This window comes from Anas platyrhynchos, chromosome 12 (assembly GCF_047663525.1).
Source record: "Anas platyrhynchos isolate ZD024472 breed Pekin duck chromosome 12, IASCAAS_PekinDuck_T2T, whole genome shotgun sequence".
Lineage (NCBI taxonomy): Eukaryota > Metazoa > Chordata > Aves > Anseriformes > Anatidae > Anas > Anas platyrhynchos.
In genome coordinates this window covers 14942022-14968147 of record NC_092598.1, presented here as the reverse complement: position 1 = coordinate 14968147, position 26126 = coordinate 14942022, and the positions used below count along the sequence as shown (strand labels likewise).

Sequence of the window (26126 nt, the reverse complement as noted above, 5' to 3'; positions counted from 1 at the left end):
TTTAATTTCTTCCTTCTGTTATTTTAATTTTATATTTATTTTCATCCCATTTTTTTCTGCCTGGTAAGCTGTCCCACGTTAAGGAAGTTTAGATAGAAGGCAAAGGCAACACTCATTCCCTAACTGTGCTTTCCCTAGGTATCTTTTTATCCCAAGGACATGGAACAGTGTGCTAAATTCAGATGTCACCATGCGGTCAGGGCCAACAAATGTTGACTATTTCTTAGAATAATACTCATACTGTAGCTGTCCTTTGTGGTCCTGGGGGGCTTTGTTTGCTGGTACATTACCAAAACAGAGATCCAAACACGAAACCTTTCTTTCCTCAATGTGGGTGTTCAGGAAGTTGCATGCCTGTGAAATCCATAGGATATAATTGAAACAGTTTTGCAATCTAATGAGAGAGAACTCAAAATAGGGCCTTTGTGGTATTTGCACATTGAAAACAATTGGGAGTTTTGCCTGAAAAATAGCCAAGGACCGAAGCCCCACAGCAACATTTTCCACAGCTCCAAGTCCACACCGGTGCACCATTAGTCCCACTTAGACCTCAAAAATAAGGCTTAAAAGGACATGAGTAATATATAGGGCTTGGACTGAGCCTCAACCCAAGGGGAAATTTTCCCCCGAAAGCAATTTTATTGTTGCTTTCTTCATCGCTGACCAAGATATCGCTTACAAACACTATAAACCACTTTCCTGCTCAGAGCCTGATGGCAAGCAGTCCCTCTCCTAACTTTAACCAAATAAAAGCAACAATAAAACATTGTTTGTACCCATCTGGGCAATTATCACTAGATGCTGGAAAGTAATAATAGTATGTTTGCATAGGAGATGGCAGAGTTTCCAAAATGAAATGAAACCAGGTCCAGGGCAGGAACTAGTTCTAACTGTGCAATAAAATTTAGCTAGAAGTCGGAAAAAAAAATGCAGGTTGGGGAAAAAGCTTCTTGTCTCAACTGCTGCTGTTTCATCTCTCCTGCTGCTCAGCGCTGAGCTCCACAGGCCCGTGGAGCTCCGCGGGGAGTTAAACAGGGCCCTTGCTCAGAGGCCTGGAAAGCTCCTTATCTGCAGACCCGAGCACCTTCTTTTGTTGTGCTGGCCTCTGTTTGTTTCTCCGCTAATCTCAGCAGAGCCCTGGGTTCCTGTAGCTTTCTGCCCTTTCCCGCAGGGACCGGCAGTGTCACTTACAGGCTGTGGTGCAGCCCTGCAGGCTGGGGCAGCTGGCTCCGGGCATCCCGGCTTTGCAGGCCTCCTTAGATGATAAAACACCCCAAGCCTGCAAAAGTTGAATCTGCGCTGATGTTTTTGTGGTAGTACAGAAGGAAACGATAGCTGCACGTGAAGCTCTGCAGGGCAGCAGAGGAGCAAGAGGAAAGGTGTGGGGATGGGGCAGGGACAGGCGGGCAGCAGAGCCTGACACAAACACTGAGCTGCTAGGAGAAAACACAAACCCTGTGAGGGGCTGAAAGGAGGAGAGAGGAGAGGAAGGGAGATGCAAGTATAAGGCACTCACAAGCCCCTGCACTATTTCAAACGCTGTGAGTACAATGCAAAAATCACTGCAGGATTTGGATCTGAAATAGCGATGACAGGAAGGTGTTACTGCAGCCCTACCATGGTGTCGTGTATGCCATAGCCACAGCTACAGGAACAGCACCCAAAAAGAAGGGTTTGATGTACGATTTTTAACTTCTGTTTCACTCTTTTCTTCTAAACAGAAAATAAGCAAGGCTGCTGTCACAAAAACTTGGGCTTTCACAAGGAAGTTTGTTTAATCTCTAATTTTACAACAAGCCCTTCCCCTTCATCCCAAAACGCAGTCTTTTAGTAAAGCAGAAATATCATTTCCTATCACAGGGCATGCAGCTACGTCAAATAAGCACGTCAGAAAAGCACAGACTATTTGGCGGGGGGTGCAGTGGGCTGTCTGCTTTAAAACCTCTGCCTTTTTCTCTCTCCCTGCTTATTGGGAAATTAGAAGCAAACCGGCCAGCTGCATTTTAAACCTAATGGATCCTGAGGCGCTTCCTCTGTCCGCTTTCTCTTTACCTCTTTTACTGCAGAATCTGAATCTATTTGTGATTTCAAGTGTTGGCCTATTTTCAGCAGCGATTATGACGGTACCACAATGTGCAACTTGACATCTCCTCCTCTCCTCTCATTCAAAGCCTCCCAGGGCCCAGCCATTTCACACAGGCTTGCTTTAGGCATTTATTAAATATGCACCTTCCAGTAGGGTTTAAAAACACCAACTAATCTCATCAGAGGCCAGAGACCTCCAGATATGTAAATCTACATCTGTTCCTCTTCAAAGGAAAGATTCTCCTGGATTACTCCAGGAGAAATGCATCCCACCCGGATATAGCCACTGAACCAGAGAAAAAGAACTCCCATGGCAAACGTGCCACCTCAAACTCGCCAAGATCCAACGACAATGAAATTACACTTAATGTAATTCACTGTTAGCTTTAAGAAGCAATTAAGTAAAAGGCAGTACAGCACTTGCCGTAGGCTGTTGGTTCCAACAGGGGCCGGTGGAAAGAGGCATATAATGTTAAAATTGGTAGCGTTAGTATTAACATAAGGATGAACTGTAGGTGGCTGCTCGACTACAGCGCTGTAGAAGAGCAGAGTCCATTAACAAGCAGCAAATCCCCATTTCTTCCAAAGCGTGCCGTAGATGTTTGCCAGCGAAAGCATGCGGCAATATAATTAACTATTAGATTTTTATTAAACAACAGCCAGGATTCCCCCTCTCCCTTCCGAATGCCCCACCAGTACCTTCACCTTCCCACGCTGAGAGGCAAGATCAAACAATTTTATGAAAAATATTTCAAAGCTGGTAGAGAAGAACTACACATTTCACTGTAGTAGAGCAATATGCACCCGGCACATACACTTCCTAAGAAGGAACAAGCCCTCGTTTAGCTTTTTACGTCTGATTTTGTATAATATCACTTTAAAGCTAAGCACAAAGGATTTTTCTCAGCACTGAGTCACCCTCTGTACACATATGATGAGTTTCACAGGTGAACCAGAGATGCTGCGCACAAAATACAGCCTTAAAAAGAAATAAATTTGTTAACCAGAAACTATGGTGAAGTCGATTCATAGAATAAATGTTTATTCTACTATTCATAGACTAAATTTGTTAACCAGAAACTACAGGGGAACTACTTTTCATTCAGATGTATCCTGTGGTGTACTGCCCACTGCTGAGGTTCAGAATTTGAACATCACCAGAAATAATCTGAATTTTCTATTACCTCCTCATTCCACATTGTTATTTGAAATATCTTTGGAAAGCTGCTTTTTGGCTAAAACAGACAAATATCAATCTATTGGCTTGGGAAAAAGGTTATGTGATTATACGTGTAAATATTATTTTAAATAGTCACAAAATACAGCAGATAAATCTGTGATTAGATCATTCACTCAAGTTTTTAGCTACTTAAAATATTTATATATATTTCTCAGATTCTAAAAAAAATTCTTGGCTGGTGCCATCATTTGTACATTAGGAATTCTGCGTAACTAGAAGAGGCTGGTGCGATGATTTTAATATGCTTAAGGTTTATAAAAGTGCAACTTTATGATTAAAGGGATGGAAGATTTTTATTTTATTTATTCATTCAAAAGGCAAAACGTAGCAACTACAAAGATGTAGGGAAAATATCCCCTGAGAAATTCAGAGAAGAGGTGAAACCTTGTTTCGAAAAGAGCGAAAGACATTTTAAATGACTTAAAATAAAAGTTAACGTCTAATGAAGCCATCGCGTAAAAAGTGAAACTCCGATGCTCTATTAGGGCTTATATTTTTCTCACAGATAAGATCTGAGCGAACTCTTTAAAAGTCAACATTATCTGTCATAACAGCAGTCCTACCTCTCCCATTGCAAACAAACCACACAAAAAGGAGGGAAAGATGAAACAAGGGATACGGGCAGTGTGAATGGAGCCTAAATCTTTTAATTAACACCCTCTGAAAAGCACACTCTTTTTCCACCAAACTAATAAAAAGTGTGAGTGTGGGGTCTTTGTTGTTGTTCAAGCCTTGCCTGCGCTCTAAGGAACTGAGAAAAGGCTAATCAGGGTTATTTAAAGCCACTTTCTACTTGCCAGGCTCCAATATCTCATTAATTCACTCTTACTTGGCATCATTGTCTGATAGTGTTTGAAAATCACCAAAGAAACAAGGATTTCCCCTAATCCTGTCCATCAGAGGTAACTCTCTGGAAGACGATACCACGCCGCAGTGCGCGGGACGTGCAAAAGAAGTGTGTGCTGGGGAAACGTCCCCTTTGCATCGGGAACTGTATCGCTCTGCGGCTCAGCACACACCTGACACGTCTGACGAGAGCGTGCCTGTTTGGGGCTGAACTTTACAAAAAAAGGAACACATTAAGATGATAGTTTAAAGGAATTATCATGAATAACTAGTCTTTGCTTGAAGCTATCGGCTGGCTTCTTTAATCATACTGGCGAGGGCTTGACACAGATGAAATTAGTAGTTGTCTGGGTGTGTATTTAAGTTATGAAAAAGAAAGGAGATTTTGATCATAGTCATAACCCTGAGAAGCTATTTCTTTGATTGCCTTGTCACAAACTACAGGATTTGGTTAAAGACGATGACTGTCAATCTAGGATTTTAGTTTTGATTTTTAATGGAACAGCACTCGCTCTGGGGGCTGGAAAGACATCCAGATCATAGCAGCAAGCATGTCTTCAGCTCAGGAATGATCTTTGTCTTGTCCAAAGTCACCTGAACTGAAGTCCAGTTCCCTTTCCAAGAAGCTTCTCTTATGTACAAGCCAGCCCTTTATTGCCCACCCACATTAAAAACAAACAAACAACAACAAAAAAAAAAATCTGACCACGCACAGCTATATCCAAACTAGATTTTAAAGCAGCAGTACAGAACTGCGTGCTGTCTCCCCAGAGGTTTCAGTCAGCAGCCTTTGGATGACCAGGCCTAGCTGGCCTTCAGGGGACCAAACTCTTCATAGAGCTGTTCTTTAGTAGCCCCAATTTCCTTTTATTTGCTGTAAAAGGCACAAAGTAAGATTTCCTTACAAGAGGAGTGCAGTGAAGCAGCCAAGGAGCAGCCAAGAACCACAGCCAGCAGTCTAGTTTCATACCCATCTTCAAAATGCAATGTTTTTAGCCCAGCTTTTTGTCCCATGATATCTTATTTAGGTTTGTCACATAACTTCTTATTTTTTGATTGGGTACAAAGTGAAGTGAAGTTCAAAATCAAAGAGCTCAAAAGATGTAAGACTGCCACTGTGGAGCTGTATCCCAGAACACCTGATTGCCACGGTCATGCCCATCTTTTGGGAATGCCGATAAAAGATGCTAATTGGGAAAGATTCAAAGGTTTCATCACACAGACTGCCTTCAAACTTTTCAGAGGAAAGGCAAGTCTTCAGCCCACAGACTGCCTTTATAGTCTTCCAAAACTCTCTACATCATTGGTTTTTAGGGTGAGCCAAAAATTGAGGAAGAGTAACTGTTGTACTCTCACTGCAAACACAGGTGGAGCACGGCAGCAGCACTGTGAGTTACCCCAGCTTCCAACATCCCAGCTCAGGCGCTGTTAGCACTGGGTTCATCGCTAGCCTTAAGGCTCTGTACACCATTAATCATTTGTTCATTGTTTATGGCTCATGGAAACCACCTGTGAAATGGGCTGGTGTTCCTCCTACCGTTCTTGTTTCCTATCTCAGAAAAAGAACATTTAGCTTTGACTTAAATTTCTTTGGTTATTGCAAATTTTGTTCCGTGCTGCTGGCAGCCAAAACTTCCATAGCTAGTGGCAGGCACAGAAAACAACGACTTCAGCAGCAACTGACCGCCACCACGATGCAATGGCATCAGTTAATGCCACCACCACAGCGCTCTGACACCTTTTGACAGTCTTTGATATTTCCTCTGTATCACAGAGAAATGTCCCAAACTCAAAACTCTCCATTCAATTTTCCACATTTCTAAGTGCAGTTTCAGTTTTAATCCATATCTTTAGAAAGAGCTTACTTTGTCTCATGCATTTTATATGCCCTTTACTATTAGGCGGAAGGAAAATGTAAGTATTGATTCTAGACTAGGTAAGTTTACTGAATCATGAAGACATAAGCTGAAACTGCAGCATAAAATGTATTCTATAAAACAAAGAAAAATAAGTAGAAAGTGATTGCAGCACAAATTGTTTATGAATCCCTGTAGACCAGCGTTGTGTAACACACAAGGGAGAGAACCCCTTATGCCCAGCCGTACACAATCTAAATAACACTTTTTTTTCCCCCACACTTGATAAAATCAACAAACAAGTAGAAAGACTATGCCACAAAATTTATAATAAATTTAATAGGAAAGTCGTTCGTGCCCACAGCATGTGACCCTGAACAACTCCGCCAAAAAAAGGAGTGGTTTAAACTTTAAGTACTGGGAATATTTTGATAAAGCTTAAGGCTTATGTCTTCATTAAAAGGCCTGTTAGCATTTACATCATATGTGAGGAACGCAGAGTCTAGAATAAGGTCTCATATTGCAAAATCTGCCCCATTTTCAAACCTCTGTGTTAGCTAACTCCGAAGATATTTCAGAAGTTGAACGGATTAGCTTTTTGTGTGTTCGAGGCATAATAAAAATAGATACATCAATTCCCAATATAAAATGAGAATCCAGTCAGTAGCCTAATGTTGATAAATGGAGGCTTTCAATTCTGGTGGACACTTCACCTTATTTTATATTACAATGCTACTTTATTGCTATTGCTGTGGTTGTGAAATGTCACTGATTCTTTGGCTAATTAAAAGATGGGCAGCAGATTGCCATTAATGAGATTTGGCTTCCACAAAATAAGGCTCTCTTGGTGTGTGGCTGCGTAAGTCAGCTAAGAGAATCAGACCTCCCCTTAGATGAAGGGAATCTGTACAGATCACATCGAAGTAAATCTAAAAGTAATCCGCTGTATAAAGGAATGAGCTTTTTGCAATTGTATTTGAGTGTATGCAGGGGTCCCCCTTAGGGTTTTGCAGCCTCAAAGATAACACTCACTTGAGCTGGGACCTCTGAAGAAACACACAGCCAGCAGAAAACAAAGACTTAGCTCACAGGTCTGCTCCCAAGTATATGACTACATTAAAAACAAAAACAAAACAAAACGAACACACACAGAACACCCAAAGATATCCTTCTCCATGCTTGAATTGCACAGTGGTGGAAAACAGACAACAATGTTAAAAACTGCTGCTAAAGAACTCAGACTTGTATCCCCAGTAAGACCTTTACTCTTCTGACTTTTTTTAAGATCAAAAAAGATCAAGAAGGTGAAAGAGCTTGATCTTTTGTGTGGTAATGATCCTATTTTACCAAGTTACAAGCCCATTAAAAAAGTAATATATAAGCCATTTTAGCCACATATACCTAGAAAGATGGAAATTTACAGGTTCGGACCTGCTGACTTTAGCGAAGCTGCACCTAGCCCACTGCCCCTTGAACCAAGGGGCTGTGACACCTTTTCTATCTGGAGAGACAAACACCGAAGCCTTCTGGAGAGAAAGCCCCAGCCCTCTGCACCAGAAAGCAGTCAGGCTGTCCGAATTCACTGGTGACCCATCCCATGTGCCAGGACAGAGCTTTAACCTTAGGTGTTCCTCACTCAAGACTGTTACCCCCAAACCTGTGGTTGCAGAGAAGCCTACCCAAGAAAGGGCTCCTGGTGGTGCTCGAGGTGATGTGAGGGTTCCTATGGCAAAGCCAAAAAAACTCTGGTTGCAATCACACAGAGGTCTGTTAGACAACATACGCCTGCACAAGTTCCCTCTTCAATATATAAGGTCACATTAAGCTCTGGAAGAAATTTTCCCGAGTCATACAGCTGGGATGAATTCATCTTAAGATCTTTGGCGTTTTTTTTTCTGTTCTCAGAGCTTTAAGTAACTCTCAGCAAGGCAAACATACACATCGGATATCAATCCACACGCATCAGGATGTAGGCCAGCAGCAGTCTCCATGGGGTTAGAAAAATTTCCTGCATCATCTTGTAATTACATCATTTTCCTTAAAGTAGGATAAACACTTTCTGGATCATCAGATAGTGGCCACTGTTTGAAACAGGACATCTGCCCACACAGGCCATTGGCCTGACCCCAGATGAAAGTTCTTGTTTTCCTCATGTCCTGTATTATTTTATATAGTCAATCTACATATGGTATAAAATATATATGATATAGATATATAAAATTCAAATAGAGACCTTAGAACTGATAACTATAAGCTGCCAACCCAAACCTTCCCAACACCTCCTCAAGGCGCTGACAACAGCCTGAGCTGCAATTAGAGGGACGTGAAAGTTCAAAGCCACGTCACGGCTTCAGCCCGCCTTTCTTTCCCCCACTTGTTTGAATTTTCTGCTTTTGGTTTTCTTAGGAAGTGTGCATTTTTAGCGGTTAGCTCAGGGGACTCAGGCAAGTTCTGTTCCCAAATCCGTAGATAAGATATTAAAAGAGACCTTTGTCTTACTCTCCTCATACATAAAAGAAAATAAGAATTTATGTCACTAAGTTGAGAAATGATGGATCTTTTGAGCTACTTTTACACCCATTGGTTCCACTTCTGCTATTTTTTTTTTAGCAGTTTAAAAATAAACAGTAAACTACAGAAACAGAATATATTCAGAGAAGCATTTTAATTAAAGGCGCTTCGGTGTCCAGGCTCAGGATACTGAAATTCCTCGGAGACCGCTGATTTGATATACAGCATACATATATGACAGACAGAAGGATCAATAAATACACGCTTTTTTCCTACCACATAAGCCTTTTGTTTCCTCTCGCCCAGTGCACTTAGGGGACTTTCTCCATCAGAACAGCTCATCTCCAAGTGACACTGGCATGAGCAGCGAAGCTTTCTCTTGCCTGCCTTTATGACTCGTCCATCACTGGTTAGTATTTCCAAGTTTTAATTTAGGAGTGCAAAAGGAAATACTGGCCACTAAGGATCTGTTTTTAATTTGAGAAATCTTCCAATTAATAGGAAAGCTTAATTAAAACATCAGTTAAGCGTCCATAATATTGACTTAATGGTGAGAATCTGCAGAAGTGCTCAAGGAGATTTTTTTCCACGTGTAAAATTAACATTAGTGACTTTCAAAGGTCTTAAGTAGCCGTTATTTGGAGAACGGTTACAAAAATTAAAGCCAGACAGCAATTATGACAGTTTTAGAAGTGCTGGACAGCTCAGCCTTGTTGGAAACACACTGTTATCCAAAGTAAATTCTTCGTTTATTTACACAAATCTTTGATACGTATTCAAAAAAAATCCTTGATTTCCTCACAAACGTCTAACCTTTGGCCACTCTTTAGTGAAGCTGCATTTTCTACAGTGTGCTCTTGGAGAACAAAGTACAGCAGCAACTGGCAAAGTTTTTGAAAATACTACTGGGGGGAGGCTCAAGGAGCCAAAATCATTATTTTTGTATGGAGTGTTTCATACCAAACACAAACACTGGGGGGTCTTGACTGAACTCCTTTGCCCTCCTGCCGTTTATGCCTATGATATTGGGCAATTATACAGCTTTGGCTGAAACCGTATGCTGGATTGGAAATTTCTCACTTATTGGGGGGTTTGGACTGTATTCGTCAACAAAAATGGGACCATTTAGTAATCCTAATGAATTTAAGGGGCAAATCATCTCGCTCTGCTCCTCAGATCTAGCCTGTTCCTGAGTTTTCCCATCTTTACACAGGATACACGTTGTTCTATGCGGTTTGAAACTTAAAGGAAACCCGAGTCCCAAATTAATGTAAAACTACACCACAAATAAGAGTTCGATGGCTGAATAAGTCTGCGGGAGTTGCAATTAATGAGACTTGGCAGTGGCTTTTGCCAGCGTGCTTGTGCTACCGCTGAAGCGCACACACAGACACAACACAGAGCCTTACACGTTGCAGGGGAACTATAAAGGACATGTTCCATTAATCAAACCACTTCGCTTTTGCCCAATACTTATTCCAAACACATTTGCATGTTAGAAGGATTCCCAGTGATTAAAGCATTTTGTGTAATCTTCCTTAAGACAGCTTTTAGGGAAAGTTTGGGGTTAACCCTTTTTCTCTCATCACTTTTAGAGCAGAGCTTCTCACGTGAAATTTCTTGATTTCTCAAAAAATTTCCCTACTATTTCCACTCCTCACTACAGTTTGTTCTAATACGCACATACACCTTTACGTGTATTATGCATGCATCTCAGATACCACTATTGACCTCAGATGTAACCAAAAGTTTCCTCAAAGTCCGCACTAAATCCTCATTTAGTGGCATTTGCTTGGTCTAGCAAGCTGGCAAAGGATCTTGAGCCTGTGGGTGATGGTGCAGAAGACTCTCATATATTACAAATTATATGAATTCCAATAAGAAAAGCCACCTGAGGCAAATAGGGTTAGCACCCTCTGCTAACACACCTCCAGCACAGGGCAGGAATATCCCCAACAAGCCAACCAAGTGCGAGGAGCTCCAGGGAGGATTTCTGCCAGCAACCACCTCCGTGGCCCACTGCAGGCTGCCCGTGCTGCCCACAGCCCTCACAGGCCAGCCCCGCACCCTCCTGCTTTCCTCGGTGCCGACAGCCATGGGGTGAGTGGGCTGTCACCTCCACACAGAGGTGTGCATCCTATTGCACTTCTCTCCTCATCTTCCCAGACATCCAGACGTGTATTTCCTGCAGAGTACCCAGGTTACAAATTTTTTTTTTTTTTTTTTGGGGGGGGGGGACTGCCGGCCCATTCATCCCTCTGCTGCTGTGCTGGTCAGCAAACTTTGCATGTCAGGGCAGGAGGTGCCTGAAAGGGCTGTGGCAGGGGGAATGTCACCACGCAGAGGCTGCTGTCCCCCTGCCTCCTACAGCGCTGATTAATTAGCACAGCGGCAGTGCCAGGCCCTTTCTGCCAAGCCGCGGTCGGGCGACACGCTGACAAATGTCCCGGAACCAAACGTGTACTTTTCAAAAACACAAATTAAAAGATGCAGATTAGCTTAGGGTATCAGCAGCAGCATAATTGCTGTTTTAGGAGGAGGGCCAGCAAGACCACAAGTAACTACCTGTTTTCTCATTGTTCTCTTTTAATGAGAGTCAACTTGGCAATTAAACTACTCCCTAAAAACACACATTGAAATGATTCTCCCCTGGTGAGTAGGTCCAAGCGCTGGCTCCGTGCCCTCCTGAAGGAACAGTTACTAGTCTGCAAGCAAGATGTTTCAATACCTACAGAGAGATGGACTTCAAAGGCTGCCATTGCCATCAGCTTTGAGCATCTCTTCAGAAAGAAAGGGCAGGCTCTCAAGAGCAGACCAAATTGGTCCTCTGCAGCCATAACTTTCATTGGTAATGTCTGTCCAAGCGCGAGAAACAACACTCCTTGTTATCTTCCTTTTTCTTAGTTGTGGAATGGTTCAGCAAAAGAGAAGCTACATCAGATTATAAAACAGCAATGTTTTATAATGGGTAAATTGTTCTGCCTGCACCAATGGCATAAGGATTGCCTGAAATACTTCAGCAGCGTTAGGCCATTGCCTTCCATGGGTTCTGCTAGTTTCAAACATCATACCAGAAACACAAACCATCTCTTCCATGAGTAGAAACCGGAGTAGTGTTACTCCAGCTTTATGAAGTGAAGACAAAAATAAAATGGAGATGACTCAACTCTTTTGTGGCATGTTTCATTGTGTGAAGTACGTCTCCTTTCTCGTTCTGCTGAGTAAACGTGCTGTAGATGTCCAAAACTCTTTGAGAGATGGAAGGACAGCCATTTGTTGTTTCAGCCTTTTCACTACCCAACATCAAATTGTTGGGCGTATAAATGCAACAAAATACAAACTATGTTGCAGTCCTCCACATTTTATGTAGCTCCATGTGAATTTACACAGTATTCATGTAGCCAGTGTGCAAGTAGAGCAAATATTTGCAGTATTCAAGTCACCATCTACAAATGGTTTGTAAATATTTTAGCTTTTAAAACCCACAGATTTTGCTGGCAGTTTTCACTTGCTCTGCCAATATGCGTATTTATTTTTTTTAAGTCAGTGGATAGATGCAGAATAAGATCCCAACACAGGGGTCTGCCACTCTGAACGGCGGTCAGAAGCCTACAGCTAATGAATACCACAAAACACAGGGGTGAGAACAGAACCCAGTTTGCAGTCCCAGAGCTACACTGAGACAGAGAAACTCGGGTAAAGGGGCAATTGGCTTTTAAACTATTTCACTCAACAACTTTTGCTATGGTAGAACTATATTAAAACTGCAAGAGGAAGAAAAATAAAGGTCTTAGTCCACGGAACTGGGTTAGGACAGTCTGGATGTTTCACACAAACTATAACCTGACCCTTCTAGCCAAGGGGAATCTCTTCTAATCAATGGCTGATGAGAAAGGGCTGGGAATACCTTCTCTGTTGCTGCCCTGCTTGATCTTCTGACATAGACCTGGAACTTCTTAATGTTGCCAGTGAGAAAGTGCGTTGTGTATATACCATCTGCTGAAGCTTTATAACACCCTAAAGTGTCCAGAACAGGAGTATTCTTGTTCCTAAGGACTAAATTACTTAGTTTCCATGCATTTCCCCATGGTTATTAGGATGTTCTGCATCCCTCCTGTGTGTGAAGGCAGACTGCCTGGCTACTGGCACTCAGGAGGAATGACAAACATCGAGCAGCTTGTGCTGCAGCCTCCCCATCCCTGCACTCACAGAGCTCCCACTGAGCTCACAGAGCTCCCGGGGGACGAAAGCACACACTAAACACTTCATGAAGCACCAAACACCACAACGCTTGATTGGGGACCCCAACTAACTCACTGATTTCGGTGCAATGAAACCTAGGTGGCTTCCAGCACGCCCAGTCCAGCAGCACAGAGGGGCTATTGCTGATTTTGCCACCCCCTGCACACGACGTGGTGACACCTGGAGCATTTTAACAATAAATAAATCAGGCAGCACACAGCTTACAAGCATGTAGCACTGCGGCCTACCTAAAAGTCTTGGTGGTGTGCTTTAAGAGTATTCATGTTATCACCTGATCTTCCCTACTTACCATAATAATTAATGTACAAGCAGTGCTCAGAGGGACCAGCTCCAAAGCCACAGAGGGGAAGAAGAAAGAGCACATTTCAAGAGGATTCCTTTTTTTTCAAATAAATAAAGAGGTACTTGGAAACCATATCAAATATCTAAAGCTGAATTTAATAACCACTTTTTACAGAGCTTTTTTGTTTTCTGTTGAATTATGCAATATTATCTGAAAAAGTAGCATCTATAATTAACTGACAACAGGACTGGAATTAAGTAGGAGGGAATGGTGATAAAAAGCATGCTCTTTATCACCCAAGTTTAGTGAGTTTGTACTTAAATTGAGGCTTGGGGGAAGAACACAGTAGCAAAAAATTACCAATCCAACTTCTAAATGGGTGTAACGCTTTTTTTCTTCCCTGCTAGTCTTAAGTACGGCAGAGATTTCATTCATATCCACAAGAGCCAGCAGTCATGGAGCAAAAATGGCACAAATAATTTAGTAAAATAGTGCTGAACGTGCTTTGCCTTGTTGCCTGCAGTTGTCCTAAACTAACTCCCCTGCAGTGCCCCTGGGGAGGCAGGGCATTGCTCTGTGGGACCAGCTCAGTGCTGGCTGACCATCCCTCACCTCTGCCCTTCCTCCTCCTCCTCCTCCCAACCAGCAAACCCTCCAGGCACCAGCCTGGTCTCTGCCAGCATACCCCAAGGCCCCAGCTCTGAGACCACAGGTGCACCCACAGCCCGCTTCTTCACAGACACAGGGAACACTAACAGGTAAGCGATTCACCTCCCTGACATCAGTCGTGAATTCCTTCTGAGAGGACACCAGCCCTGAAAAACACCTCGTGGATGAACGTCTCCATCACAATGATGACTCTGTCCCTGCTGAGCCCTTTCCTTCCTGAAGCTCTGCTGTTATAAGAAAGCACCCCCTTTGAAGATCAGACAGTCAGAATAAATTACTGTGTTTAAGGGAATCAACACTTAATTCGATCCTGCAGAATTATTTACCATAGACCAGATTCAATAGAAAAAGGACAGGGAAATATTTTATTTTTTTTATTTTTTAAGCAAGAGGAAAGCGTAGGAAGTGGGAAACATTTATTGAACATTGCTGTGAAGTCTCAGCCTTCCTTCTCCTCCAGCTGTGGCAGTGCCTCTTGCCTTGCCCTGTACCCCTGCGGCCAGGGCCCAGCCGCCCCTCCAAGTTACCTGGCGCTACCCCATGAGCGTGAAGGCGACACATCACTCCCTGAGCCTCTTCTAGTGATTAGCGGTACAGGTTGCCATAAAAAGCAGACAGCTCCTGGTACAGCCAGCTAATTATATGGTTGCTACAAAATAACGGAAACCCAGAGTAATTACGCTGTTGTAGGCATTACTGCTAACATGCTAACTCTTATCTCGGCAGTGCTGCGGATAATTAGCTCGTGTCACCACACCCGTATTTTACTCCGTGTGCAGTTTTGCACCTCAAAAAAGGTAGAAGAGCTCCGTGATTAATAACTGCTCCAGAAAGTTTATAAAAGACCCAACTGCTCGAGAGACAAAGGAGCACAGAAGCTTCAGCTGGCCGAGAGATCAAGTGCCAGCAACAAATGCACTCTGTGATGGAAAACCTGATTAAAATTTCTCAAAGAAATCATTATGGGTGAGAAACTAATTGAAAGACCTCCCTCCTGCCAGAGCTTTGCTAGAAAGAGACGACTTCAAAGGCGTAGAGGGAGAGCTAATGTTTTCACACTTAAAACCGAAAAAAGGCAATCCTCATGTTTGTGTTTGTTCAGTACACACTTCTCAAATGTTGCCCCCTCACGCTCTAAATCTGCTGGGCTGAAGATCTAAACCTTGAATATACAATGCACTTTAGCTAGGGTGGATGGTGCTATTCTTCCATGCTGTGTGCCTGTCTATTCATGCACTTTTCTTCTTTATTCTTCAGACTGATATATAGTAAACAATATGGTTAGCCACTTAAAATTCTCGAGGTTATTAAAATGTGAGCAGCGTTTTTTTCTTCTCTCCTGGATTTCATCTGGAACCACTACCTAATTAATATCCAGAACCCAGCAGGAATCTGAATAATAATAAAAATAAAAAAAACTTTTGTTGTTCCTTGAATAAATCTGTGTAATTTAAACCATAATCATGGGGATTTCATCAAAAGTAACTCGGGTCTTCCAAATCCCACATCATCGTTACAAACAACTTTGTAGTGCGTTTTCCAAGGCAAGATATCTCTGCGCTTTCATATTTTAAAGGCAACATTTCTAATGACGGCAAGAATGCATTTTTGATGTGAGCAGTAGGATCCGGATGGTTTGAATCCCATGTACTTCCCCGTATCTTCTACCAACGCGTACACCGTACTGTAAGGGATCAGTTCATACAAATCCTTCCCTCTCTCAAAGACACATTGTCTTATCAGGCGAGCGCTAAGGTGCAGTTGGAGTATAATGCAAGTCCATTTCTCACAAGCTTAGAGCTTAAGCACTTTGTTATTGGTTATTAGGGCTGGACTCCTAGAGATAAACCTACAACTACTGTACACCAGTGAAGGGCAAATAAGCAAAATCCCTGACAGAAGTCTGTTGTAAAATGATGAATAAGCCTCCTAAATTGCCATAAGGCGCTAGTCACAATGGAATTGTATTTGTCAGACATGCATTGTAACCCTAAGGTTATCATAGTGGGCCAGCAGATACAGGAGGAGTGCTTAACACTATCACCCCCTAATCATATCTCCTACAGGCTAAAAACTCTGCAGGGAGCATTACCACTTAAAGAGGTGGTAGTGTTTCTATGGTCTGAATGTAGACAGCTTTGGGTAGAAAGAAAAAAACTATAGAAAAGGCTGACAGATATATTCACCCAGGCCGCTCACCAGTATATCCGGAATTGAGATATAAAAAAGTCCTCGCAAATCATATCCCCAAGGCTGGGGTTCTAAATAATAAAATACTGTAGATTACTACTTTATTAGTTTTTAAAAAGCTTATGAAAAATTATCTTTTGCCTGTGGGAAGACATTTTATCAGAAATTATAGCAACTCCAACAGTTTTAAGATATCAAATTCAGAAACTAAGCAGCTGTAGGAAATAGATGAGGTTATATCCTATTCCAGCAAATTAAATTCTCAACTTCTAGCACCCCTATAAGTTATTTCATTGTATTTATCTTAAGCTTGACTAACACTGATGTGCAGTGCAAGCCATGACAAGCTAGTATTATAAATCCTTTATACCACTAGAAGTGTTAAGGAACACAACAGAAGTCTTCTTCCTCACTGAAAAATACCAACTCAAGGAAACGTTTGCACTTGTAACCTTCCGTCTGGACCTGATGCACATCATGGGACACAGACAAGTGAGCAAAAGCAGTTCCAGAGCAGGTTAAGGCCTGGTGATTGGGACACTCCTGCAAGAAACACTTTGGTCTTTGCAGGATCTGGAGCAAGGAGTTGACCTCGGGTTTCCCTGCGGCCCAGCTGACTGCTCTAGTCACTGGGCTGTCGTCATCCTTGCTTGCTTTATTCCCCTCCCCGCTCTCTATGGGCTATTGAACATTTAATTATTTATACCAAGTGGAACAACTCCAACAGGAGAGATTGAGAGACACCGCATGCACCTGCTCTTTCATTCATTTCTGCATCAGAATAAAAATTTCCAAACCTTGACTCTTTGTGGACAAACAATCATTTTCTCGATAGCCACACACATTATGTGATGAAAGAGAAAAGAAAATGGTCACAGCATTTGTAATGTTACATTTCATTTTTTTCCATAGTTGTTTGTAATTGTATGTAATCACAAATATATTCAATATAGCAAGTCTTGGGAAAAAGAATAACTCTGATCATTCCAGCACCAGTTAGAGTCCTTGTCCTTAAGGACTGAGCACAAGGTGGTTCTCATTCTCATTTCAAGCACTTACCAGCCCACTAGTAGCATGCTGTTTAAGTATCAGGCACAGTTTTTAAGTATAGCAAAAATAGCAAAACAAGTGCTTTCAGTGAAATCTATTTAAAAGAATCCACAAATAGAAGGGGCAGTTTTAAAGCACAACACTGTAAGATAATAACTAGCAACAAGTTAGAGCTACGCGTTACAATTCCTCTGCTGTCTTTGTGATGATTTAGAGAGCCTTTTGATTTCGTTGCTGTTTAGGCAAAAGAAAAGTATCAACTGCTCTGCAGTGATACAGCAACAGAGTATAAGAGCTGGTTTTACTGATCTAAGAAGATCTAATTAGAAGCCCAATTTCTGGGCATTTTCCAAGTGCTTTCTTTAGTCTACATTAGAGTCATTCATATGAACTGCTTTATATTATTTGCTCTTCAGATTACTATTTTTTTTACCACTCATCTAAAAAAAAAAAAAATCAGCTTCCTTCACCCAAAATACAGAACAAGTAACCAACTACTTTGAAGTACTTCCAACTCTGTTCTAAGAGGAAAAGTTGGGTTTCAATATTTGTAAGATTAAAACACCACAAAAAATGATGTAGTCTTACTAATCTGTACTAATTTGTACTGAATGACAAATTCAGATGCTGCAAGAAACCACAAGGGAGTAAACTCCTTGGACTCAGCAGGAAGGACATTCTCCTACAACCACGAAGGACAGAAAGACAGAGCTCCCTTTCAGGTGCTGGCCTCTCTGTTCTGACGAGGAAGATAAAATTTTACTACCTCCTGTATGCCTGTATAGCCGTGCACTAACATATACACGAAGCACATCACTTCATCTAAAATCACTGGTGGGCTCCATTTGTAAACACGCTCATCCTCTGACTCCAAGTCAATACCCATTGCTCTTCGCTCCTGGTACTCGGCTGAAGTTCCCAATGGTTCCCTAGGGCAGACCCTCCTCAGCTTCCCTGCACCAAGAGCCCATGATTTCGATCATGTGGGGTTTGGTTTTGTTTTTAAGAAGGTGCCTACTATTTTTCTCCTGCTAGGCACCTCTGTTTCCATATCCCACGTCTCATTGGCTCTGCTGCAATTTAGAACGATGGAGATTTACACCCCTGGAGTCCATAGCAATACTTTTCAGGAAAGAGAGTCAGCCTTTTGGCTTCTCAAGCCAAGAACTCAATTTCATTGATTGTTTGATTTATGGTGCAAAACCACTTATTGCAATTTATACAGTCACTGCTCTCACTCTTTCTTGGTCTAGAAAACCATTGTTTAAGTAACAGCAACAGTGCTTTTCCTGCCATGGAAAATAAATATATTGCTGTTTCCCATTTAAAAGTAAATACTAAGGCTATCAGGAGCAAAAAGATAAGTCAAAGAAAGCAAAACTGTGCATCAGAAAACAGTCCTACCAAGGAATGCTAGTGAGTATCCAACCAAAGTTTTTCTACCTTTAATTTTCAGCCTTACATAAGCTGAGACAAAGTACTTTCTATAATGTTGCAATCCCACACGTATAGGATACGCAGACATTTAATGTGATATCCAGCTTGAACCCCACCAAAAAGAGTACTTTTGAATTAGTGTCTGCAATATACTTGCCCTCCAGTGAAGTTGCATTTGAAGAGCAGCCAGTTTAAGCAGCTAAATCCTCGCTCAGGTGGCAGGCAAGTGGGTAAAAGCTCTCCATGTGGAAAAGGTGGGAAAGACTTCTTACAGGGTGTGGTGTGCTGCTAGCATTGCAACACCATTCTAGAGGGACTAAGGATGGGATTGCAAGAGGTAAGGTATTATTGGTGAGGAAGTGATCAGGAAAGAACTAAACTTTCCTGTGCGATTAACAAAATACAAGAACGTGACATCTCCGTGAGGCTACAGCTGAGGAATACCCATCCTGAGGTATTCAGTTACATCAGAGTAGCTTCTGCTTTGCAGATGCATGAGTAGCCTTGAGGCTCTAACCTCTGGGACCAGTAGTGGCAGATGGCATTTTTTTTTCTGCTCAACCCTGAGCTTCCAGAAAACTTCCTCCCAGTTCCTCTGATCACCAGCACTTCGCCCCAGCACACACACACACAAGTCACCCAGCCCCCCTGAATGCCCACAGCAGGTCAACTGCTGCAGGGAGACAGGCTGAAGAACTGCCGCTGATGCCAGTAAAAGCCACAATACAATGGGTGATAATGCTATCTTATGCAGGACATCAGCTTTCCCACAGCTACAGAGCACTGCAGAGCTATTTGTGGGATCCTGCCTCACCACCAGACATGCATCCTGCTCCTTCAGGAGCACTGCAACCTTCACGCCCCAGCACAGAGAGGCCAGGCTGGCCAGCATGCAGTCCAGCAATTGATCCCAAACTCTAACGCTGGCAATAGCAGCACTAAAGCATTTCAAATGCAAGTGGAGAATAATTTATTTTATAGGTACGGAGCAGTAGATGGCACTCTCCGCTCTGCTTAGCGGCGAGCAGGAGCTCAGCAGGGGGCACTCTGTAATTAGAGGTAACTCCTGGTGCAGATCTCAACCCCAGCACCAGCCGCCTACAGCCATTAAAGGTCTTCTGATGCTTTTCCACAAAGAGCAACACTTATCTCAGCTCTGCAATCATGTGCAGCACCATAATTTCCCATGCCTGTTCATGTGCTAGGTTCAAATCATTCTGCACAGGGTTACTGGAGAATCCCTGCCCCGTCCCCCAGGGGTGGCTGTGCTTCAGGGCCCTCGGTGCAGTGACCAGCTCTGCTGGCCTTCCCTCAGCGGGTCGTGGGTGGCCACCTGTGGAGAAGGAGCATTTTTTCCATATCAGAACTGGATGTTAACTGGAAGAGGATCAAAAGTAGAAGAAAGTGCAAGAAAAAACAATAGGAAATTGGGTGGCTGGGAAGGCTGGAGTGAGCATTACCTCAACCAAATTAAATGGAGAGACAGACTGACCGAGCTGTGGTATCTCTGTTTATTTTGTCTTCCGACATGAAAGCAAACCCCGGAACAGTGATGCACGCTTACTCAACAGATCTGCTTCCTGCACGTTCAGTCCCTCCTGGAGCCAGAGGGACTCCGACTCCTACAGCTCCAACAGACAAGCACACGTGTTACTCACTGGTCACATTAAACCATTTTTGCTATGGAAAAATCATTTTCACTGTAAGGCATTACACCACACAAGCGATTTTATGTACCTTTGTGAATTATATACACATACAACCTTCTAAATCCAACAACAGCCTTGACTCACACTGAAAAACCCACCACCACCAGACTTGCACACCAGTACTTCAAAACTACAATTCCTCTGCCTGTTCTCCCACGTTTCACTTGATCTCCCCTTGAAAAAACACCACAGTTCAAATCCCACAGTCCTTGGAGAGCACGCTACCCCTCCAGCTTCCACCAGCACTCATCCCAATGCGCACCATGCCCAGAAGGCGGCTGATGGATGTCGGCAGCCTGGGCTGGGAGCAGCGGTGTAGGAGATGGAACGGTGAGGGCTGAGTGGGTCAGGGGCTTCCATTCATCTCAGCTGGGGCATAAATTCACAAGTGCTCTCCTGGGTGGGCAGGTCTGAGGGTTTTATAAATCATACCAAGAGTTACTCAGAAATTTTCCTGTGAAACATGTTTCCATGAGAAAATGACAATTTATCACTAGAAAAAATGTTTTAAGGGTATGTGCATTCATTTAGAAAGAACAGTGAAGGAACCCCAGCTCACCAAGAAATTTCCAGTAGAAATCTCAGTTGTCCTTTAGCTTGCCTGCCTTGCCCGTTTGCAGACGGTATGGCCACAGAACTGCTCGCTCCATGGCAGTCATGGTCCTGAGCCATCAAGGCTTGGACTGCCCACATCCATCAGGTATGAGTCCCACCACACTGGAAAGAGTTTACTCCCAGCTCCCTGAAACCATTCAGCTCTCCCTTACCAGCACAAGCAGGGTCCCATTGAGTTCACAGGGCCTTCCAAAGACTCAGAACAAGCAGAAATAATTTTCTCCCTGTGACTGAAATGTTAAGTCCATGGGAAACATGGGCTGCTTGTTCTCACAGATCTTTCTGGTCATGGAGAAATATCATATAGCAATGAACAAGGGGAGGTGCATCAAAGTACCAGGACATTACTTTTAGGAAGATTAGTGTCAAACTGTCAGAAGAAAAAAAAGTCTCATGCTGGACAGTAGCACCAAGTCCAATTTTTCTAGTATTCACTAGAAAAGTAGCTAACACAAATCTGTAGGTTTTGTTTGCTTGTTTCTATCTCAAATAGCAATAAAGAATAACAAAAATGGCCAATACTTCCAGTGCCCAAGTACAGGAATTATTTCTGTTAATTTACCACACTGCAAAATAACACTAAAAATCATCAGAACACCACAATCATATATTTGGCTGCAGAGTTAGAAAAAGAAATAAAAAAGGAGCCAAGCCAACCCAACACTTCCAATGCCAAATACAGTAGCAAAGTCAGGATTCGAAGTACCCCTCTCCAAGAAGACCCCTCATGACAAAAGGTTCCTGATACGACACGGTTGCCACAGGCTGCCTAGCAATTGCCTTGAGAATGAAATCTGCTCCTGCAGCAACGGTGATCAGAACTGCTCAACTCCTGTGTCTGGAGGAATCCTTAGAGGAAAAGAAAAGGCAGCAAGCACAGCTCTGTTGAATTAAATGTTCTAAACAGACCAAAAAATGTACAAGGGCATGACTTCTAAATAAAACAAAACGTCTTTATATAAGTTTTTGATTACTAAACGAGAAGTCTCCAATTTTTGTGCACAAAAGCAAATCCAGAGTTACTGTCCATTTATGTCCTATTTTCTGTACCAGTGTCCTTTCACCTGCTCAGAATAAATCTACCCCCTCATGAGGTAGATCAGTTACTATTATGATAGCTCTAAAACTAAAAACCGTATATTACAAGCTCAACTGTTCCTGCACAGACACCAAAATAAATCCCATGATTTACTGAAGTCACTTTGGTACTGAGAGAGGGTAAATCTGGCTCCATGTCATTTACAGTAATGTTTTCAGTGGTGACAAAATACACAAAGTTGTCTAAGTTTGAATTAGTGTGAAATTAGGCTAAGTCTGAATTGAGTGAGAAGAATAAGATGAGAGAAAATCTGCATTATGTACTTGCACATATGAGCTAGGGCTTCCTTTTTCCAGCTTGCAAAGGAAATAATCATGAAAACATAATGCAGGATTGAGTTTCTTCTCACCCACACAATGACATTGCTGAAGTCTCAAGTCACACTACAAAATTTGTCATTTATATACTTTTTTGTTCTCAAAAAACCCAACACACGTCCTTGACAATCATAGTGAATCCAATCATAATGGATGCACAAGTTAAGAAGTTTATACTAATATCCAGGTAGCATCTTGTTTTTTGAAGGTAAGCTGCTCCTATTTTGCACCCATTTGAGGGGTGATACTGGAGCCATTGAGCATCTTTGGATTGATTTCAAGTGATTTTGTACCAACCGCTTAGTAAGTCTTAGTAAAGTCTCTTATCTGCCATCTTGGTGATTCAAATGGAAAAAAAAGCAATGAGTTGAACTACAAAGTCCCCCAAATCAATGTCTACCATCCATTTCTACTTGGCTTTCGTTTTTGAAGCTGACAAACACTTGGTCAACCTTTGCTTTGCATTAAATTGAAAGGAAAGCTCATGGTATCAGAAAAAAAACGCAGACAGGTTCTGACAATTATTTTTTGGGAAGTCTTAGGGGAACTAAACACAGTCTGATGAATAACTCCTAATTTTTAGTTCATTTGTCAGTATCTTGGTATAACTGCATGAAGTAGAACACCACATCTCAGTTTGCTAAGCAGATTACTTGTGCATACATGGACTTCCCACCTCCCACGGAAGTCAAAAAGAAGAGGTAGAGAATAAGAATGCCCTTTTTGTCTCAAAAATCATGAAACTAAGAAGCAAATATGAATTAGAAAGGTGGCCCTAGAAGTAATGGGCAGATCTGGGAATCAATCATGCTTAACATATGCCCCTGCTCCCTTTGGTATGTGTAAGGGCAGGGCTAGAAGGAACCACTGCAATAAACTGGTCCAACCTCCTTGTGCAAGAGACCACAAGTCCTGCCTGAAATAATGCCTTCTTGACTTAGTTGTTTTTGTTTTTTTTTTTTTTTAATTTTTATTTTTAATTCCTAAGGGGAGCAGCAGGAGGAGGGCTGCAAAATGAAATCTTTGCTCCTTTGCAGCTTCCCTGCGAGGCACTGCACCCCGCAGCGTGCTCTTCACTAGCTTTTGTTATGTCTCTCCAGCAGGCTTTAATACCAACGGGTTACAAGCCAGTCCTTAAAACAGCCCGCCTTTGCCCTCACCACCGCTCAGAGAGGTTTGACTTTGACTAACACTCGTGTGTTAGTTTATTTTCTTTTTAAGCAAGCTGATCAGGTCTCAGTCCGCAGTTTCCACTCTCGCTGCGAGCAGCCCACTGCTCCAGGACCACTGTGGCCTGATCTACTTTCAAAGCCTTTAACCCAGTTCTAATTTTGCTGTGAGCGTATCTTTAAAAAGAAAAATTGTTATGATGACAGCTAAAGAAAGCTGAAGTCTCTGGGGCCAGCGTCATGTGTTCGCATCAGGAAGCTGACCACCGTTGTTAAAAATTAAATGTTTGACATGAACTGAAGTCACAGAAAAATATGATTCAGTCTTTCAGCAAGCACTGTTTATGAAAGCTTGAAAGAGCTGAAAGCCCAGTATGATTTATATCCTGGGAGCTGCTATGCAACTTTAAACATGTTCTTTTTTCAAGTTCATCTTGTCATCCATAGATAAATATAGATTAGAACAAACCAAAATAAATGGGTGGGTACCAAAATCCACAAAACAACTAACCATAATGGAAGTGCTTGTTCTTCTATTCAATAGCAAAAACAGCATATACTTGGTTTAAATAGCTGGTTGGGGTAAAATGAGTATTATTGGACAGGAACACTTAGCCAGCATGATCCAAACAAGTCAAAAAATAGCCAGAGTACAACCACATAAAATAAAACACTGACCAGATTTAAGTATAATTGGTCACCCTCCCATGTTTTCGGATTCCTATTATTATAGCTTAGGAGGCTCTGTAATGTACCTTTGGAAAAAGTCAAATGGTTTCGCTGGGTTTCTAACCTTTGCACTTCAGTAAGATGATCTGCTGAGAATGTTACTGTATGAAACTAAAAAAAATAAAAAAAGAGCCCACTTTATTCATAGAGGTGCAGCAGACACTTACGTGACTGTTCATCACCACCAGTGCCTCCAGCCCTGTTTGCTTACCATATCCCGATTATGCAGGCAATATGCGGGCAAGGCTAACCTTACATGTTCCACCATAACAAGCTAGCCTATTTTCAGCATTAAGATGGCATTTAAATAAATATTTATGCTATGTCACAGGAAATAAAGGCCAGACAGCATCCCACTGTGTTTCTCCCCAGGATGATCAGACCACAAGTCCCCGAGCGCACGAGGGAGGACAATTTGGCAATGTTACGTAACGCAGCAGGCTACCAATGGGCCCTTTGTGCATCCAAACAAATCCCATCCTATTTCATCCACTTGGATTTGCTATAGTTACACTTTTCTAACCATTTCAGCCTCTGCTGCTTTGAGCCTCTGATCAAAGACAAGGAACCTGAATTCCTCCCCCAGTACTTATTCCTGGCAAGGTCCCAAGCCCCAAGCATCTCTCCTCGTTCCAGGGAGGTTTGGGGGGTACCCTACAGCCCTGGGAACATAGGGAGGACCTTGGTGACCTGCCCTGCTACAGCCAGTGCAGGGCTGGCCAGGTTAGCCCTCACAAGCACCTTCAGGAATGAAGAAACACACCAGTGCCATTTCCTCTTGCAATATTTGTAAAACAGGCACACCTGTACAGAGAGAAGCCCTGCAAAACTTTGCAATGATACATAATCCTTCAGAAGTAGGGAGCACAAGCTTTAGCAGGAAGCACTTAAAAGTTACTGTACGCACACACATTTGGTAATTTGTTCATGACACCTCCATGACACTGTCTTGAAAGAAAATAATACACAACTGTCTCTATTGTTTTTTCCTGGTCCTTAACCTCAGCCTACTTTCTTTTTCTTCTCTAAGATGCTCTGGGAGGGATTTTCACTTCTTCAATATTTAGAAAGGGCCTAAAAAAAATCACAGCCACCAAATAAGCATGTATTAAATGGCATCCCAATTTCAGATCCCAAGAGACTGGAAAGTGCAATTCAAACAGCTGCTTTTTTCATTTATGCATCTCCAAAGGTCAGCCATGAGCTTGAATGTATAATACATAATCTGCCTGTGCTCATCAAAGGAGAGGTCCAATCCTCAGTTATTTTAGGGAGGAAAGAAGCCAGCCTGGCTAACACCTAGTAAGATGCCCTGTGGGAAGTAAAACCGGTGTCAGAAGCAATGTGGGTGATGGTCAACTCTTTATCTAATCTTTATAATAGTTGATTCACTCAACGCTTAGGTTTGAAATTCGCAAGCAACATATAATCTTTGACTTCAGGAAAGCAGACTTCAAAAGGAACATCGCTTCCTCAGACAAGCTGATTGAAACTTTGTAATGTACAGAATCTCACCATTAGGCATAAAAGCCACGACAATTCTAAGTCAATTTATAATGCCTCTTTGTTTTGCATTTTCTTTTAAATAACGAGCCTGTAAATCATTAATAATAAGATGAAGACATTTAAAACATTTGTATGAAATATTTATAACCAAATTTGAAATACATTATCACCTGAGGTGAGAACTGCGTACCTGTGGAGCATAAACCACTACTGAATTTATCAACTCCAATTTAACAACAGTTTGAGTTTGGTTTTAAAGTTTTAGTTCCCATGGAACTGAGTGACAAAATGCAAATTACAAATTCATGCTGTATCTGAAGGGAGAATGCAGTATGTTTTCCATACAGAATGCAGGATATGTGATTCACAGCCATTTTAATGTGGCATGAACAATTTACAGAAAAAGTGTAGTCCTGGAAAATTTATAATTAAGAATATAAAAGGGTAGCTCTGTGGTGTGGCAAAATGTATGTTGTGTAATGCAGTACTAATACATACGGATATTTCATTTACAATTATTTTGTAAGCCTCCACAAAAAAAGTCACCCAACC

The 26126-nt window shown here is 42.2% G+C and overlaps 1 protein-coding gene across 15 annotated transcripts in view; it reads right to left on the bottom strand.

The window, feature by feature from the left end:
• The window catches only part of LOC101791976 (uncharacterized), a 716414-nt gene that overhangs the window by 171172 nt on the left and 519116 nt on the right, over nucleotides 1-26126 (bottom strand). The window lies entirely within an intron of this gene.